This window comes from Pogoniulus pusillus, chromosome 2 (assembly GCF_015220805.1).
Source record: "Pogoniulus pusillus isolate bPogPus1 chromosome 2, bPogPus1.pri, whole genome shotgun sequence".
NCBI lineage: Eukaryota > Metazoa > Chordata > Aves > Piciformes > Lybiidae > Pogoniulus > Pogoniulus pusillus.
The window spans coordinates 31,659,424-31,679,070 of NC_087265.1; the positions used below are offsets into that span (position 1 = coordinate 31,659,424).

Sequence of the window (19,647 nt, forward strand, 5' to 3'; positions counted from 1 at the left end):
GGCCACACCTTGAGTGCTGTGTCCAGTTCTGGGCCCCTCAATTCAAGAGAGATGTTGAGGTGCTGGAACATGTCCAGAGAAGGGCAACAAAGCTGGTGAGGGGCCTGGAACACACATTCTGAAAGGAGAGGCTGAGGGAGCTGGGGTTGTTTAGCCTGGAGAAGAGGAGGCTCAGGGCAGACCTCATTGCTGTCTACAACGACCTGAAGGGAGGCTGTAGCCAGGTGGGGGTTGGTCTCTTCTCCCAGGCAACCAGCAACAGAAGAAGGGGACACAGTCTCAGGTTGTGCTGGGGGAGGTATAGGCTGGATGTTAGGAGGAAGTTGTTGTCAGAGAGAGTGATTGGCATTGGAATGGGCTGCCCAGAGAGGTGGTGGAGTCACCATCCCTGGAGGTGTTCAAGACAAGACTGGATGAGGCACTTAGTGCCATGGTCTAGTTGACTGGCTAGGGCTGGGTGCTAGGTTGGACTGGATGATCTTGGAGGTCTCTTCCAACCTGGCTGATTCTCTGATTCTATGATTTTGCTTTATGAGGAGAATAGTAGGATGCAGGAATTGTTTCACAGAATGCATTTCCCTCTGAGGCACCCCAAAGTGCTCTTAGGGAACCCTGAAACCCCAAAGCTTTGGGCACAGCAATAAATAACAAGAAACAACAGTTTGCTCATCCTCGAGCAGCTTATGTTGGTGTAATCTACCCAGCGATTTTTAAATAAACTGAATGGGATATAATGGAACTCTCAGGCCCTGGAGCCCATTATTCCTTCATGCCAAGCCCAAGTGCAACAAGGACCCTGAAGTTAAATTATGTTCCTGCCTGAACATCCTTTCCTCATGCTGTTTAGTAAAGCAACTTGCGCACCATAAACACGACATCACTCAAGCTGCTAAAATATCTTCTGCGGAAGGCAAGGCAAAGGAGCAGGAGGAATGTATTTGTTAAATGACATATAACCAGTAATATACATTAAAAACTTATCTTTATTAGGTTACTGGAGGTGGTTGTTCCGTGTAAAGCACGAGGGTGAACTGATCAACTGCTGTGCCCAGCAATTGAAGTTTCCCGCTTGAATGAGAGGCTGAGAGTTTTTAACTGATTTCCATACAAAATATCCATCCATCCATCACCTCACCACGCCTGGAAAGGCTCCATTTCCAGAGCAGTTTTGTGTAAAAAAAAAATGTTTCATTGGCAGTCAAATTAATAAATAACTAAATCACCTCAAAGTTCCCAAAGGAGCCTTTTTTCCTTGAAGAACACATTTTAGATGACAGCATCTGCCTTGTTTCTAAAATCCCTAATCCCCTTCCCATTCTGACCAAAGATCTCTTTTGCACGAGAGGAGCTTTGCAAAGGAAAGAAACCCCAAAAACCTTCCAGCCGGCCCTAATTAAGTTCTGTTTTGTCCTGATGAAGCACATTTCTAGAGATGAATTTTCAAAGCCCTTGTATCTGCTCCAGTTTCCCTCCAAGTGGTTGCAAAACACTCTTGGAGGGCTGGTGAGCCCTGATTGCTTTTGGAAATCCTCACAGGTGATAGATGCTTATTATTGACATCACATTCTGCCCTTTCCAGGGGACACATGGGACTGACCTCTCCTTTTTCTGCTGGATGGGAGTTAAAAAGTCTGGGAGAATGAATTTTAAGCTCCATTTATTCCACCTCTTCATCACCACCCCCCCTAAAGTTTTCTAAAGAATTTAGCTGGAATTTATTTTCAAGGTCACTTATGCAGAGTGCCTGTGAGTAATCTACCCTGGCTGGCTGGATAACTCTGGGTGTCATTTATCATTTTCCCTCTTCTTTCATTTATAGAGCTGATTATAGAAGTGGATCCAGAGCCAAGTGCTCCCTTGAAGTGAGTGGGATTGTCAGGTGAGGGAGATGACATAACCCCAACACATTTCCAGAAGGACTTATTGATGCAAGAAGCCTCCTCCTGCAGGGAAAGGGCATGTCAGGAGGTGGAAAACATCCAGCATCACCTGTCTTTAAGTACCTGCTTAACCCTTAATGAAAGACAAGGGATTTAGACCTGAATACAGGTGCACCTATGGGAGCCTCAATCCAGGCTCAGAAGAGATGTAAAGGCACTTGTGCATGGATAGGATTGACGTGAGGGTTCTCAGGAGCCTGGAGATGGTGCAAGGAACTGTCTTCTCCCTGATGTAATTTTCATCAAGGTCCTGGCAAGCTTGAGGGCACCTGGGATAAACAGTGGGAGGCTTTTTTTATGTGGGAAGAGGTAAAAAGATTTCTAGATTTCAGGCTGAGATAGAAAGCTCCACTTCTTAGCAAATGACCCCCAAACCTGGCTGTTGCCCACATCTTTCCCTTCCCTGTGAAACCACTGCATTTCTTGAGAAGAAAACCATTCCTCCTGGAGATTCTTGCTCAACAGCAGATGAGCAAAGGCACAGAAAGTAATTTGGACGGGAGGTTTAAGTGAGGTTTCTTGGAAGAAATCACTTTTTCTCCTGCTGCTCCACTGACATAAGCCTGGAGGCTTGCTGCATTTTTTCCTCTCGCTGAACTTCATTGGAGTTGTCACTTCCAAGTCCATGCCTTGGAAGATTCCAGCAGTGTGCAGTCCCAGACCCAACTCAATCCCACCTGTGGGTTATTCAGGTTTCTGGGTGCCCTGGCAATGCCCTCTTAGTCTTCACGCCTATCTCACAGCTTGAAAAGTATGAGCTGTTGAGCACAGGCAGATGGAAAAACACTAACAGGAGGCTGTTCAGTTGATTTCTTTAACACCTGCAGAGGCTTCAGCCTGGAGAGATGAGCGCCTTGTGCCATTCCCAGGTGGAGGGGAGGATGGAGTGTGTCTGAGATCATGGCACAGCCATCTCCCAACAAGTCCCCCTCCTCGTGCAGGCACCTCTTTGACACATCGTAATTTTCACCACAGGTTTAAGCCACCAGCAAGTCTTTTAACAACCTTCTCCAGGACACCTGAAACTACCTGAGGCTGACAGTGAGCACTCCTCTTTAGAGAATAATCTTAGAAGACAGGAAAAGATATCTTAGACAATAGGAGATCATCAAGTCCCATATTACACCTGTCAGCTTGCAGAGAAGTGCTGGGTTAGGCTTAGTCCAAGCCTGTGGCTGATTTTGACAGAAATCCCCAGAAAGGCAGGCAAGAAAACGAGTTTGTGTTTACTTGCCAATGAAGAAGTGTCCTCAATGCTGCCTCTCTCCAAGGCTGTGAGTGTTGATCTCCTCCAGACTGCATCAGGCCCCAGGCATTGCAGGAATGCTTCTTCTTGCACCAACCAGGAGATGTTTTGATGCTGATATCAGTCCCTAGCGTAAAGACAGAGCACAGCTGGGTCACTGAGCTTGCTTGCACCCTGCCAGTCAAAGGTGGGGTGGCCAAATGAAGGATATAACTGACTTGTTTTCCAGCTCTGCAGGCAAGGGGACTGTATGCAAAGGAGGACTGCAAGGACTGACACCAGTGCCTCTGTCCAGCTGCCCCCAGGAAGATTGCCAGCAGCTTGGCTGAATAAAATGTTTGCTTCATCTCAGCTTGAAAAAACTTAGATTTAGTCTGTTAAATAGGAGTGAAGAGCCCTCACCTCACACCTAAGTCCAGCACCTTTTTCATCAAGGGAGAGGGAGAAAATGCAGTCCCATGGTGAGTCCTTAACAAGTCTGACACGAGAGCTTTTTTGGGGGTGGGTGGACCCTAATCACCTGCTGTGCATCCTCCTGCTGTTCTTGGTACAAATACAGCACCTCTGGGTGTACCTGCATAGTATTCAAGTTTGTTTGGGATGCATTTTCCTGGATGTCCCCTTTTTGCACCAGGGAGCAATCCTGCTGCTCCAAGACCTTTTCTGCTTACTGACACCAAGGAACAAAGTTTGCCCTCCTCTAGCTCACTGGTAACACCTGAGTCCACACTAAACACTGACTAGACACAGGTATGAAACTTTACACAGCAGATGTTTGAGCAGAAAACTGGAAATAGAGTTGCAAAAGAGCCTCCACAACCATATGCTAACCAAAACATCAGCATATACCTGAAACCTTTCTCCGCTCTGAGCTGCCTCCTGGGGCTTCTCTGACCCCATGGGTTTCTATTCCCTGCTTTTGCTTGTTGAACATATATAAAGCCTGGAACCCTCTCCTGACATTTCCCTTCTTATCCAGGGCCATACCTGCACTTGTAAGGCAAACACAACTCTTTTATTTGTGTGCGTGTGCCTGGCTCTCCTGGGCTGTGCAGCTCTGATTTTGAACCCTGACCATCAGACACACTGCAGTGGAGGAGCTGACTCTGTAGGACTTTGCGAGTTGTTACCTCACAAGGGGTTGTTTTGTCTTGTTGCCTTTAAAAATAGAGAGCACACGTGGCATTCAGTGAAACAGATGGCTGGCTTGGTGCTCGGACCACTCTGTCCCTGTCATCTTCCCTCTGCACATGGGCTTGCAGCAATGCTGGGGGTTCATGACCTCACAGATGGTCTGAGTAAACAAGGTTTGGGGAAGCAGGAGAGATGGATGAAATAAATGGCCCAGGTCCTCTCTGCCTTGCCAAGCATTTGGTAGTCCATCGGTCTGGAGGTTAAGAAAGGGCTTCATTTTCTGAGGGCAACTTACAGGTGAAGTAACCAGCCACCACAATGCAGATTTATTTCATGGGGAGGCAAAAGTTTCAGCTGGGGTGTTTCACACCTGCAACGAAAGTCATCAGTGCCCAAACACTGGAAGAGTCTCCAGAGAGGACAGGAAGAGGGGGTGAAGGTACTTAAAGTGGTCCTGTAGAGCGTCAGGGTCATGGATGAGGTCCTCCTCTGGTTTTCTCCTCCATTCTCCCTTTGCTGTTGAGCTTATTCTCCCATTGCAAGCTTGTCCAACTACAGCCAGGTCTTCAGGTCAGATCTACAGGACTTCCCAACCTGGTTGTGCTGAGTAGCAGTCCACACTGGCTCCAGAGGAGGCTTGTGTTGTAAAGGCAGGGAATTAACGTGGCCAAGTCAGGAATTTATAGAAAAGTAGAGTTATTTTATTTTCCCAAAATCCACCCCCAAACTGTATACAGAAATTAACTTAGTTTTAATTAGCAGGTTCAGTTTCGATTGAGAAGATCTACAAGGATACCAGAGGTAATTTGACTGTCTTGGAAGTCAGAAGTTGGGAAAGGCTTTAGCTATTAAATTATAGCTTTTCCACTTAATAATAAAGCTGAGGCAGAGTTACTCACAGGTGAGCCAGGCTGGCTGAAAGAAGGTTGTAAAGGCCTATTGAGCCTGCATAAAGGGTGCTTAAGGTGGAAGCCATCCTTCGGAGCAGAGCGCCAGGGGCTCCTGCTGCAGGATCTCTTCGGGGTGAGGGGGGAGAACTCCCAGGCAGGGGCAAACTCTAGGGTGGGAACCCCAAGGCAGGAAGTCCCCCAATATTTATACCCTCCCTAGACAAAGAGCAGAGTTACCACTGCCTTAGGCGCACAGACCACAGCCAATCCCAGCCCGATTCCAGCGCGGGCACTGCATGGGCACCCCTCGTGCCTGCAGGACCCCTTGCTCACCCCTTCACACCTGCAGGGTGGGGGGGGGGTTGGAAACAGGTCTTTTTGTGCCTTTCCTCTCCCATTCAAACCACAGAGGGAGAGGAATTTAGGGGTATACAGGACAGCTCGCTAAGACAAAAACACTCCATGTGCTTCTCCTAGGCCCTGGTAGGCAGGGCTCCTTGAACAGCATGTTCTCTTGGTCAGGATCATCCCTGGTTTGTTCCAATCTGGCCCAGATTTGTGGGGCAGGTCTAGAGAGACAGGCCAGCTCAGGAAGCAGCTGAGCCAACTTGTTTCCAGGCCAGTGCAGCTGGAGAAAGTTTGTTTTGCTAAGCTGCTACTGTCCCAAGGTTGATGCACTTGATGCATTTGCCCCTCTTTAAGCCACGCTGTGGAAATGCAGGATGGGCCAAATGTCATGGCAAAGACACGAGGAAATGCTTTCTCTTTTAATTGAGCCCAAAAAAGATGTGCTGCCCCTTTGTCCTGCAGCCTCTTACACCCAATACCTATATCCTTTCCACCAGCATTGATCCTGACACCCTGAGCAGCAGACAACAGAGGTTGTGCCCCACTGCATGGATGACCTGGCCCCATGTCCCCAGGAAGGGGCAGCCCTCCACTGGAAAATTCATGGCAGCAGCCTCCCCAGGTGGGATTTCAGCCCCTGGCACCAGCATGCACTACCCTACAGACAGAAATAATGAATCAGACTTTAATTAATGTAACTCAATCCCAGAAGGCTCCACCACATCAGGAAACCACATCCCCTCCCTTCCCACCAAGTGATTTACAGTGGGTCCAAGCAAAATGCACTCCACCCAGGGAACTTTTTTATGGGTTGCAGCATCCCTTGAGGCTTGTAGCTGACCCTGGGAGTGGCTGAGATCTTGCAGAGGCATTGAACTTGTGGCAGCAGCATGGAGATGAATTTGTTTGCTTTGGGCTTCCTTATCTGCCACCGGCAGCAGGAAGATCCCATCCCAGTGCCAGGGCCACTACAATGGTTCTTGTGGTTGCTGTCACAAACCCACTAGGTCACTTCTAAAGTACTTGTAATGGCTGTGTTAGGACATGCTGGACTGACTTGCCCTCAACCCAACCTTTTGCAAAATCTGCCTTCTTGATCCAAGACTTGATTAGTGGTCTATATTTATAAACTCTGTGCTGATGCTACCTTTATGCAGAGGAACCCTTAGTTCTCTCCTGCAATAAAGAATCATAGAATGGTTCTGGTTGGAAGGGACCTTTAAAGGTCATCCAGTCCAAGCCCCCTGCAGTAAGCAGGAACATCTTCAGCTAGATCAGGTTGTTAAGAGCCCCTATCCAATCTGACCTGGAGTGCTTCCAGGGATGACACTTCTACCACTTCCCTGGGCCAGTTTTTCACTACTCTCATTGTAATGAATTTCTGCCTTGTATCTAGCCTTTATTTATTCTCTTTTAGTTTAAAACCATCACCTGTTGTCCTGTCACAATGGACCCCATTAAAAAGCCTGTCTCCATCTTTCTTATAGGCCTTTTTAAGCATTGAAAGGCTGCAACAAGGTCTCCCCAAAGCCTTCTCTTCTTCAGAGCAAACAACCCCAACTCTCTCAGCCTGTCCTCATAGCAGAGGTGTTCCAGTCTGAGCACTTCTGCGGCACTAATATGCTTGTGCAAACTCTTGGGTACCTTATTAACTGTGAAATGGGTTACTAAAGAGCATATATCAGCCCCAAAGCCTAGCCAGATGCCTTCTCTGATAACTCCTGTATTATTTGTGGTTCAATCAGCCTATTCACCAAGTTAAGCATCAACTCTAGCGTACCCCAGGGTAACACCAAGCACAAGCACCCTTATCTCCATATAGCACATGCTTTTAATCTTTATTTCTCAAGTGTCTTCAAGTGTATGTGTTCTCTTGCCCACCACAGTCCTGTAGCGTTTGTATTAGCTAAGGGTTGGACAAAGCACATCTACACAGGTTTAAAACACCATGGCTTGGATCCAGAAGCAAATAACCATACAAGGCCAGACACTGCAGGAGCAGGGCCTCAGATGATGGATACCTTTGAACCAGGATGGTGATGTAGGCAGACAAGCCTACATAGACAATAATGTTTACGGAACCACAAGCTTTTGAGAGGAAGAAAATGAATGCTGGGAGATATAATACATCATAGGCTGCCTGCATCATGCAAGAAGCACTAATCCTTCCACACAAAAAAACACAGCTGTAACCATCAAACACAACTGTAACCATCAGACAGCAGCCATTCACCCCTCATTTCAAACAGCGAGCCTAAGAAAAGCCCCTCAGGTAAATACATCCACTGCCAGAGATGGATAGCTGGATATGTGCAAATACATGCTGGGATTAGAGGTAAGCCTCTCTGTCTATAGAGAAGAGTTTCATAAATCATTTTGTTTTCTTGTTCTTGCTGTCCTCTCCATCTTCCACTCTCTGCCTTGTTTTCCTCTCACTGTCTGCCTGCTGCAGAGCCTAATGCAGTGGGGTTCTATCACATGATAATTAGGAATCCTTTTCCTTGGTAAGGATTCAGAAATAGTAAGTATTTTAGCATTGCTGCTTCAGTACATAATATTCCCTTTTCCACTGCATTCCTTTAAAAAAATAATAAATTAAGAAATAAAACTCAAGCACTGCAGGTGGGTGGGAGACAGAATCTGTCCCCAGCCTTCACTCCAGTTGTGGTGGTTGGTATAACATCCTGGTCTCATCCAGGGGAATAGGGATTGCAGGAGCTGGCCAGGGCCCAGCTCCAAGTGTAACTTTGGAAACAACCCGAGAAACTCTTGTAAATGAAATTCAGGAGGGAGGGTGGTGTCTAAGTTAATCGTGGCAGAGAGGAATCTACCTCCAAATGGAGCTTCCCCGCTATGTTTTTCCTTCTGGCATCCTTCTAATATGACAGCAATTAAAAGCCCTGAAAAATGGATGGAAACAATTTGGAAGAGGTCTCTATTAGATTTGCTCTCATTAGCACTGCAGGCTATTTTTTCAGCTGCTAATTGACAGCTGCCTTCCATAGGCAGCGGCAAAAAATAAAAGCCCCAAGGCATTATACCAGGGTAATTTTAACCAGGGCCAGCTCTTTGGCCATGTGAAGGAGCATGAGAAGGAAGACGATCACACAAGCCCGCCACAGCCAAGCTGATGCCAAGCAGCTCCAGTTTCAGGGATGCCACACCCTGACAAATCACTAAAATGAGGTGTCCATGGGGACTCAGGATGTGCCAGCTCCTCCCACCACTTGTTGGACCACACTTAGGGGTATCACATGCATCCACAGCAAAGAAAGGGTGCCCTGGGTACCCAGAAGCTTTTGGACTCTGAATATTCAAGAGCTACTGTGAAAAGCAACAAGCATGCCTGCAGGCATTTTTCTGCCTTGGATCTGTCAAGGCAAGTTTTATCCTTGTGGCAAGGGCTTTGACCACTCTCTGAACTTGCCCTGCTTTGGAGAAGCCATGGGAACCCTTCAAAACCAAAGGTTTCCACCTACAAACTAGCACTAGGAGCAACTGCTCGATCCATGCAAATCCTTTGGTTTTCTCTGACCTGGAAGTGGTAGAATCATAGAATCAACTAGATTGCAAGAGACCTCCAAGATCATCCATTCCAACCTATCCCCTAGCCCTAGCCAGTCAACTAGACCATAGCACCAAGTGCCTCATCCAGTCTTGTCTTGAAGACCTCCAGGGACAGTGCTTCCACCACCTCCCTGGGCAGCCTCCCACCTGTTGCCACCTCATGGCCCTGAAACCTGCCGTTGACAGCACTTCCCCAAAAGAGTGCACAGCACTGTGCATTAGCATGGACAGCATCAATGAAGCAGACCTGGCTTTTTTTTTTTTACCACTAGCAAAAGAAAACCCCAACACAATGAAAGTCATGTGCTGAATGTCTACAAAGACAGCTAGAAACATAGTTGAAGCAAGAGTGTGGCCTGCCAGCGTTGCACCCTGGAATGAATGACTTTTGGGCCACCAATATGGTTAGATAATCGTTCTCCAGTTTATTTCTGTGTTACACTGACTTCTATGCTTGCTTGGAAGAGGCGTGCACCGCTTACTTAGCTCAAGATTGGTACATGTGGAGAGTACAGATTGGCTCAAGGTTATGTGTGTGGTACAGATAGGCTAACTTTACAATAACAACCTGTAGGGTCAGCCCCCTGAGGCTGGCTGGCTCTGCCTCCTGCAGCTGCATGTAGGGGGTGCCACCCACCACATGGTTTCCTGCCTCCGAGATGGATTCAAGGATACTCAGCAGCATGGGTTTGCTCATTCTTATCAGTTCATGTCCTGTTAGCAAGAAGTCCTTCCACAGTGGCCCACATCACTAAGCACTGCTCAGCAAGATGGAGGAGGAGAGAAAAAGGATTAGCCCTTTCTGGCACACCTTTTGCCTACCAACGTGCTGCCTGTGGATGTCACGGATGTTCTTTCCTGTTCTGACGAAAACTACAGGACTATACTGAACACAGCCAAGAGATTAACTGCTATAAATGTTGGAAAGTATCCTTGTTGGAGGTGGCTAGCCAGAAGAGCTGAACCTGAAAGGGAGACAGAGATGGCTGGATGTATAGACTCTTGGACGCCATGTGGTGAGCAAGGGGACAGTACTGTGAGATGTTTGCTCAGGGGATTTACACAGCAACAGCCTTGGAAATGACTGGAAAGCCATGAAATGGAAAAGCACTTATATGCCAAGGTGGGCATTTCACTTACTTGTTGTTTAAACTAATCATTCATGAACTTGGTTTTGTTTTAGCAGTACTTCACTGGCACCCAACTTAGACTCACTTTTTCCTGAAAGCATTGATTGCAAAAGAGTTTTACAGAAGGGGCTGAAGCTGTCCCGAAACACCTTCTGCTGAAATTTCAGTGTAGGAGTGCCTCTTAGACCCAAGAAGCTCCTGGACAGCTGAATTTGGACTTCCTTTCTTGGGGTAAGGACAGCCAAACTATTAGGCATTCCCCATCAGAATGTCCCTACATCTGGCTGACATCTCCTCAGCTGGAAACTCTGTTTAGGCTTTTCTTCCAACTGAACTTTGAAGTTCAACAAGTGGCAGGAACAGGGAAGGGAAAACCATAAGTTTGGTAGAGTGATAATCCAGCCCAGCTCTGATGATGCCCTAGGAGATGTCAGGTCAGTTTGGCTTTTCTTTGGAAAGAAATGGTGTGGGAAATGCATGCTGAAATGATCTGGCTCAGTGCTAAAGAGCTGCTTTCAGCTGTGCCTTTGACCTTTGGGAAATTACAGGTCTGGTCATACCTGCTCGCTCCATTAAGCAAATGCCACTGTAACTATCTGTCTCCCATTTCCCCTTCAAGCTTTCCAGGTCACATACAAAAGGTGAGGGCTGTCTCCAGGCTACAGATTGACCCTCAAGTGTCTGAGCCACAGCACCGTCACTTGTCTTGATCCTCTCCAGATGAGGGATGACTAAAAGCTGATGAAAACCAGGAGCAGCAGAGCGACAAAGACGATTAGCTGGAGGCCACCATGCACCTAAGTCATTGCTCCATCTTCAGCCAATACATCTTGGGCAAATTCCCTCCTGGATAAGTAATGTTTTCAGGTGCTAGTAGAAGATTTTTTTTCCCACTAGAAACTGTATTGCCACCAACACAGAAAACCAGGTCTCTCAACACTTGGGCATCTACAGACAATTTTTCCATCCACTTGGAGTGATGTAGGTTAGTTTTGAGGCTCTGGCTCGCAGGCAGTGAGCACTCACTTCTTTCAGCTCGTCAGTACAGATAACCACAACCTTTGCTGGTAGATGGGAAGAGCCCATCTGCCTGGGGCATGGAGCTGGCAGTGCTTTACAGGCAGCCTGCTGAGTGGAGATGTCACGTTATGTCAAGTAGGAATATTTTGTACTGTTGCTCCACGTTGTAGATTTGTCTTTGTGTGACACAATTAACAGCATCACCTCATGCGAGTAAGGTCATTTACAGCCATTGAAATAGCTGCAGTAAGGTCCTCATCAGAGAGTTCAAGAAGAGGTGGTGTGGGGGCTAGAGAGCAGCCTGGACTCCATGGGTGGGTAGATGCCCACATGCTGCCTCATGCTGTGCCCAAACAACTATGACATAGGGCCATGTCCCACAGCACAGCTAGGAGAAGGCTTACAAGACAGAGATGGAGCCTCTGTCACCTCAACATATTGTTTTGGGGCAGTTATCAGGTGGAGAAACTACTGCATTCATGAAATCTTTCCTTGGGCATAAGGGACTGACAAAGTCTTTCCCCAAACTAAGAGTGTTTTCCCAAAACATAAATAACCACCAAGTCTGTCAATGGTTCTGTTTCTGTTAAGGACAGAATATGCAAGAAATCAAATTCTGCAGCTAACTTAGCCAATAGCTGTCTGCATCACTGACATCTCTACATTGGCTCACCCCTAAATAACTGAGCTTCAGAGCTGGCTGGGAGTTTTCCACTGAAATAGCTCTTTTGGGCAGGCAAATGCAATTCCTGCAAACTTAGAGTTTTCTGTGGGAAACCATTCTGGAGAATCCATTTCCCCTTTGGAGCAACCAACAAAAAAAAACCTCCCACAAGTCGAGAAATATTTAATTTCACTTCAGTTTCCTTGGAATAAAAGTCCCCTGGTTTGTGAAATTAAGCTATGGTGCTAAATTTCATTCATGTAACAGTAAACAGAACCTGAAAAAAATATTGCTGTGATGCCACTCCTGAGCTGGGTTCATTTTCCATGGTAATTTCCATTGCACTGTTTAGCTGGGGTGCCTATGAGTTAGCACAATCATAGCATATCCCAAGAATCTGAGGTACAGGGGATATTTAGTTAGGTTTGCAAGCCCTTCCTTGCTACAGCCTAGGAGCCCCTTAAACCTGAGGTTCTCAACTTCCTAAATGCTAAATGCTACAGAGTGTCAAGATACAATACACAGAGCTGCAAGCCATGAGAGTGCTGGAACAGTGACCACTTAATTGCGTTTAAGCAGACACACAGAAAACTAGATCAGTTGATGGCAACCCTGCAGGAGTCATACACTGGTCCAACAGAGCCACAGGCTGCCAAGTAGAAAATTGCTATTATGTACAAAGATATAAGCAAGCAGCAACAAGAAGAGGAGCCATGAGGGACTGTTTCAAACGTGGGTAGCTTCATTCGATGCACAACAACGTGCACTGGTTGTCATCTCTGTGTACTTGTCTGGATGGATTAGCTAAATGGACCTAGGGCATGATTTCTTGGACATCTGCATGTACTGGTGTAGCTTCCCACATGGACACTTTTATCCTGGCATACACATACCTATTTTCATGCAGATGATCTCACTTTGGGGGAGTTTAAAATAGATGTCTATTCCTATCCTTAAATAAGTATTCCCTTGTGAGATTCCCCTCACATGGGCAGACTGGGTTAGCCACCAGCATAACAGTGAAGAGAGCTTTTACTTTTGGTGATGAAAATGTGCTATGTTGGTTCATAGCCCAGGGAGCATCCATGAGGGTCCAACGCTGATATAAAGTAAAATGTCTGTTCTAGTTGTTACTTGTGTCCCTGTCAAACCTCTCCAAAACCAAGCTCTGGTCAGCACCCAACCTATCAGTCACTCAGATTCAACTCTTTAAGAACACAGGAAAACTGTTTCCCTTCTAATTCACACCTTTAATGTGAGAGACAGATATCCTGCATGCTCTCTGGAGAAGACAAATTCATTAACAGCATTTGCTGAAGAAGTGATCAGAGAGCAGTTTGTGTCAAGAGCAGCTTTTCCCATACGTGCTAGAAGAAACCTCACCTAATACTAGCTGCAGCACAAGCTGCCTGCTCAGTGCTAACTAGCAGTAAACAATCTATGCATTGAACACCCTCCAGCCACCTCTAAGAGCCCCACAACCCTAGGCATTTGTGTTGTTAGGCCCTTAAAAGCTCTCCTAGTGGAAAAGTACCCTCATCTGGTCAAGCTCCATCTCAGACCAGCATCCCAATTAACCATTTTCATAAAGAAAATGGGAGAAATTCAGTAGGAAATGACTGCTCTGAGGTCACTCTATTCACCTACATGTGTACATTTGTCTGTCTTTATCCACCCATCCTTGCTTGCTTCTTCAGCCAACCAGGTAGCTCAGCCAAGCATTCATGGGCAGCTGCTGCTGCCTAATTGGCTTTGCCCAGCCCTGCCTTCACAAAGAGTACCCATGTGAAGTGTAGCCACCTCTTCCCATGATGCATAATATGCTGAGTCAAACAGGCACTTAAGAGCCCTACTCATGTCAGAGTTTCTACAGGACACAGTCTTTAGGGTCTCCCAGGGGCTCATTTGGCAGTCTTCTGTCCAATCACATTCACAACTGTCTTAACAGTGCTTTTGCCCCTCCATTCTGCTCCATGAAACAAAGTCACCAAATCATACAGGTTGGAAAAGGCCTTAAGATCAACTGTTAATCTAGCACTGCCAAGTCCACCACTCACCATGTTCCTAAGCACCCTATCTACATCTCTTCTAAGTACCTCCAGGATTGGTGAATCCAGCAGCCTGTTCCAGAAGAGAGGGAGCAAGGTTGTCCCCATTATGGGGTCCCATGATGTTGATAGCTACTGTCACATCAGTGTCACTGATCCACTGGATTGGTTGCATCTACTGTCACTGCAGAATACAGACATTGGAAGAATGATTATTTCTTCCTTAAATAATAATTCAACAGCCATGAGGCTGCCCTGACACACTGAAAAGCTGGACTACCCCTTCCACCTTTTGCCTCGTTGCCTGCCCTCGCATACAGCTCTCTTGATCTGTGGTCTTTATGTTGGCCACACTCAGTTCTGCAGAGAGGCTGTGAGCTGGTACTAGCCTTGTTTTGGGTTAGTGTGATCAAGCATATAGCCACAATGAAACTTGATGAGCAACAGTCTGGTCCTATTTGCTGCCACCCCAGCTGCTTATTCCAACAGAGCACACCCCAAGCAATTGCTCAAAAATTAACAGGAATTCTCTGAAGTCATCTCCCTCACATCTCCTGTATGAGACAAGTGACACTCACCACCAGCAATTTCCAGCAGTTGGCAGAGGGAAATTAGACCTGAAATTCCTGAAGGTGACAGATCAGAAAGTAGCTTGGAACAGTTTCTCAGACCTGATGGTGATAACATCATCTTTATTATTCCTCTGAGATTCTGGGGATTTGGTCTGAGAAGCTTAATGCACCAGACTTCTCAGGCAAGGGAGTTTGAAAGGATGACTTCACTGGGCTTTCTTTAATTCTCAAACCATGCAGCTTTACAGGACATGCTATGGCACTTGCAACAACACAAGATAACTGGATGTAGCCTGAAGATTTTACTAGCACTCCCTTGGCACAGCTAGCAGTAGTAAGTGCTGCCAGTGTGTATGTATGTCTTGTAGTCTTGGCTCATATGCTAGCAGAAATAGTCTATTACCAAATCTCTGCAGCTGCATGGTTAGCTCTGCTTGTGCAGATTGCCTCTCCAACTGGGAAACGTGGGGGAGAAGAAGGAGAACTGGAAGGTAACCTCCACTTCCCTGCAGTTTCAAACTTCCTTATAGACAAAGCAGCATTTCTCAAGAGAGATATTTGTGACCAGGAAAGTGAGCCTTCCCTGTGGAAATTTCCATGAGAAAATCCCTAGTTTTCTGGTATGCACTAATGGAAAAGCTGTTGTGTAAGAGGATGATGCATATTATCCAGTTCAGGAGAGTCAGTGGGCAGGCAGGAGAAGGACTGGACTCTGACTGTAGCTCTGCTGTTGGGTGACCTTGGTGAATCACTGCCATGCTGCGTTCCCATCTGCGAGATGAGGATAAGAAAGTGTCATACAAGATCTCACTGGGTTATTAATAGAGGCCTCTGGCTGAGATTCTGAAACAGCCCAAGGGGTGGAGAAGTCCATTTATTCTTTATAGTTCAAAGCAAGCAAGGCACTCAGATTTCCTTGACACTTTTGAGCATTGAAATTAGGGAAAACTGCTCTCCAAAGCATTTCTCTTGAGGGAAGCAAGTGTATGAATATGTGACTTTCTTCTTTCCAAATACAAATGAAAGCAAATTACTAATGAAGCTGAAATGTTTGGTTTGACTTTTACACTATAAAACATCAGATAGAAATCTGAACATCAACTGATCTGCATGTTGTAGCCATAGTAGAAAACCCAACCACTGCAGTGGTCAAAAGGAAAGTTTTTGACTATGTAGGATGGAAAAGTTTCCGTAATTGCCTGTTGAAACTATAGTGAAATTGATACATTCCCCCAAAGTGTTTGGCTTTCATTAAATTGCCATTTTTGGCCAAATACAATAGCAGCAGTGGTGTGGGTTTAGTCTGAACATCTAATAGGTATAGAGGAGTTTCTCCAGCACAGCTATAAGATGCATCCTCAGTCAACTGTTAAAATCCTGGTTAGAAAGGAGGTGACAGAGATGCCATGGAAAGATTGTGTCAGGATCTTGGGTGGTATTAGGACCAGAGAAGGGTAGGAGCCTGGGAAAGGACCAGAAGAACACCACTGGGTGGTATCTCATTGCAAGGGGCTCGGGTCCAGGATGGGATATTCCAATACAGATTTCTAATTGTGCTAATCAGCTAAACCCCAGAGGGAGCAGAGGTCACATAACATGCAGTAGCAAAGAGATATGAAGAGAGAGATTGCAGGGAAGACCACAAAAGCATAACAAAGGAAACACCAACATTTCTTGGCATTTTATCTGTATCCTGAAAATCCTCAATCCCACTTAGGGACAGGGGAACAGGCTGTTGAATGTTGTTTTCCAGCTCTGCTTTTAATGGTGAAATGGCTACATCTTGTTTTCATTCTGACTTTTACAAATTCTGATACGGCTCTATGATTTCATTAAACAGACATTTGGAAACAAATGAAGGACTCAATCTGAGTTCTTTGTAAGCTGATTTTTCTCCTAGAAAGTTTTCATTTTGACAAAAGGGGAGTCTACCAGAGGAGGAAAAAAAAAAAAAAAGAAATAATTCAACCATTTCTCCTTTTCCTCAGCTCTGTGCTTACTGCAATCTCAGATGCAGCAGCACAGTGCTGAGGTACCAGGATTACACTTTCGAGTCACTGCTGTGTTGAATCCTTCTTTCACCCATAGATCTGTGTCGTTGCTGCTCTAGTCACAGAGAAACCCTTTAACCTAGGCTGGGTGCAATCACACCTCACCCATGTTGCCATGTGTGTGTGTTCAGCAGATGTGCTGCTGCTTCCTAATTGAAACCCCACGACTAAGTAGAATTCAAGGTAAACATTTCCTCCCAGCCAGCACAGGCAGCTGTGATAATTGGTTCTTGCCTGAGATCATTTTTCCTCTGCAGGCCATTGGGCTGATGTATTGGAAACCCTAAAAAACAGACAAGAGAGAAGAGAAAGCCACGAGCTTCATTTGCTAGCACTGGAGAAGCCAAACTGGGATGGATTACTTTCGCTTGGATGCAACATAATTAAAAGAATTTGTGAAAGGGAGACACACGGGGAAATTCCTAACAACATAAAAGGGAGGAAGGGATGGCTCATAAAGACTGAGTCTCTGTTTTTTTTGGCAGCCCAGCCAAGCCCCCTGAACACAAGGTTGTAAAAGGACTCCACACTGAGCAGAAGACAATAACAAGCAGGTGTTGTGGAAAATGACCCTTCCCTGAGCAAACAGATTTGCTATTCCTGCCATCTCGCTGCATCCTTCATCTGCTCCTTAGATCTGTTTTCAATAAGCAGATGCAGCCTCAATGAACACCAACACTCAGCTGCTGTGTGTTGCAGCAGAGCTTGTACCTTAATACCTGTGCTGCTTGGTACCACACCATGGAAGTCTACCCACTGCAGCTTATTCAAGGTGTCCCCCACTTGGGACCTCCACCCAGCAGTCCATGCTCCAGTTGAGCATTTAAGTCTGCACCAAAACTGATAATTTATATCCAAGAAAAAGATGGGTAGAGCCTAAGTTCTCATAAACACCTGAAAGCACAGAAGGTTTTCCATTATTACATTTAATAAAAGCTGTATCAGCACAAAAAATATATATGTCTTTTTCCTGCCCTGTGTAAATGAAAAGGAGGTTTAAAAATGCTGAGGAGGCAGCTGACATCAGGTAGTGGTTGCTTCAGAATGTGCAAAATGAGAAACTAATCTTAGTTTGACTGAACTCAAGATCTGAAGTACCTCATGCTCAGGTTTGGTTTTTACTCTTCAACCCAGCACCACTATGAAACAAATGAGAAAACAGAAGAGCTCACCTCAATGAGAGGAGAAACTTCTTTACAGCAAGGGAGACAGATCACTGAAACAGGCTGCCCAGAGAGGTTGTGGAGTCTCCTCCTCTGAAGGCTTTCAAAACATACCTGGATGCATTCCTGTGCTAACTACCTTGGGTGATCCTGCCTTGGCAGGAGGCTTGGACTGGATGATCTCTGGGGGTCTCTTCCAACCTCTAAGATTGTGTGATGAGCAGAAAGAAGCAGCTAAACATAAGGGAAGCTCAGCCTAAGTAAGAAGGCCCAGCCAACACCCATGAGTGATGTAAGAGTAATCATCACCTCTTTTCCTACTTAACTGGGGGGCCACCAGGCCCCCCAGCCTTTGATCCCCTTCACCCAGTGTGCACCACAAGGACTCACCAGTGATGACAGGAAGAGAATCCCTCTGCCCAGTTGGGCAAGTTTAGAGCTTTTGCCTTTACTGGGTGGCTTTAAAAGGGGAGTGGGCAGGGAGGGCAAAGTGGTCACACCTGGAGTGTCCAACAGGACCCAGGTGCTCTGAGTTTGGGGGAATAAAAGGGGAAATGCAGTGTGGAGTGGGAAAGGGGCAGATATGGTGCTGAAAGAAGGGAGATGGAGACAAAAAGGATGGAAATGAAAAGAGGAAGATGGGGAAAAGGAAGGAGATAAAGAGGAAAGGAGGAAGATGGAGGGAAATAGGAGATGGAGAGGAAAGGAGGGAAATGGGGGAGAAGGGAAATGAAATAATAAAAATGAACACTGGATTGTAGTGTTTGCATTAAAACCACCCTTTTCATGACCAACCCTTTGTCATTTCTGCTTGGAGTGGTAACCAGACATCTTTACCAGCTCACTATGTTGGCTGAAGAAAAGCAAGTCACACCTGTCTGAGAGGGAAAAAACGAGGAAATAAAGAGGAAAACTAAGGAGTAGAAATGAAAGAGAAAAAAATAGAAATGATAAATATATATATACAAAGTGTGAGGTCTTTCAGCAACTTCTCTGTGGGACAGCAATGTGCTCTTGTGGTGAAGCGGGCCAATGGCATCCTGGGGTCTATCAAGAAAAGTGTGTCCAGCAGGTCCAGGGAGGTTCTTCACCGTCCCTACTCTGCCCTGCTGGGACCATACCTGCAATATTATGTCCAGTTTTGGGCTCCCCATCTCGAGAGAGACAGGGACTTGATGGAGAGAGTCCAATGGAGGCCCACAAGGATGATTAAGGGTCTTGAACGTCTTCTCTATGAAGAGATGCTGAGAGACCTGGGGTTGTTTAGACTGGAGAAGAGAAGGCTGAGAGGGGATGCAATCAATTTCTATAAATTGAAATTCCAGGCACTGGAATGAGCTGTCCAGGGAGCTGGTGGAGTTACTGACCCTGGATGTGTTTAAGGGTTGTTTGGATGTAGTGCTTAGGGATATGGTTTAAGGCGAATCTCATTGAGTAGGGTTATAGGTCAGACTTGGCAATCCTGAGGGTCTTTTCCAACCTGGATGCTTCTGTGATTCTGTGAAATACCTGAGGGGTGGGTTTCAAGTGGATGGGGCCAATCTCTTTTCAGTGGTGCATGGCAATAAGCCAAGGAACAATCGATACAAACTTGAACATAGAAGGTTTTACCTTAACACAAGGAGAAGCTTCTTTGCAGCGAGAGTGACAGCACTGAAACAGGCTGCCCAGAAAGGTTTTGCAGTCTCCTTCTCTGGAGACATTCAAAATCCACCTGGATGCATTCCTGTGCAAACTAGCCTGGGTGATCCTGCTTTTGACAGGGGGACATTGGACTCAATGATCTCTGGACGTCCCTTCCACCCTCTAACACTCTATGATGCTATGATTCTAGGCCTTTATATCACCAATCAGTGAGAAAACCTTATTGCTTT

The 19,647-nt window shown here is 46.1% G+C and overlaps 1 long non-coding RNA gene across 1 annotated transcript in view; it reads right to left on the reverse strand.

Annotated features, from left to right (window-relative positions):
* Positions 1-965: 965 nt before the first annotated feature.
* LOC135184050 (uncharacterized) overlaps positions 966-19,647 on the reverse strand; it is a 37,780-nt gene continuing 19,098 nt past the window's right edge. The window contains exons 2-3 of the long non-coding RNA XR_010305836.1: positions 4,616-4,956; positions 966-3,313 (exon numbers count right to left, since the gene is read on the reverse strand). This is a non-coding gene — a long non-coding RNA (uncharacterized LOC135184050). The remainder of the gene's footprint in view (positions 3,314-4,615; positions 4,957-19,647) is intronic.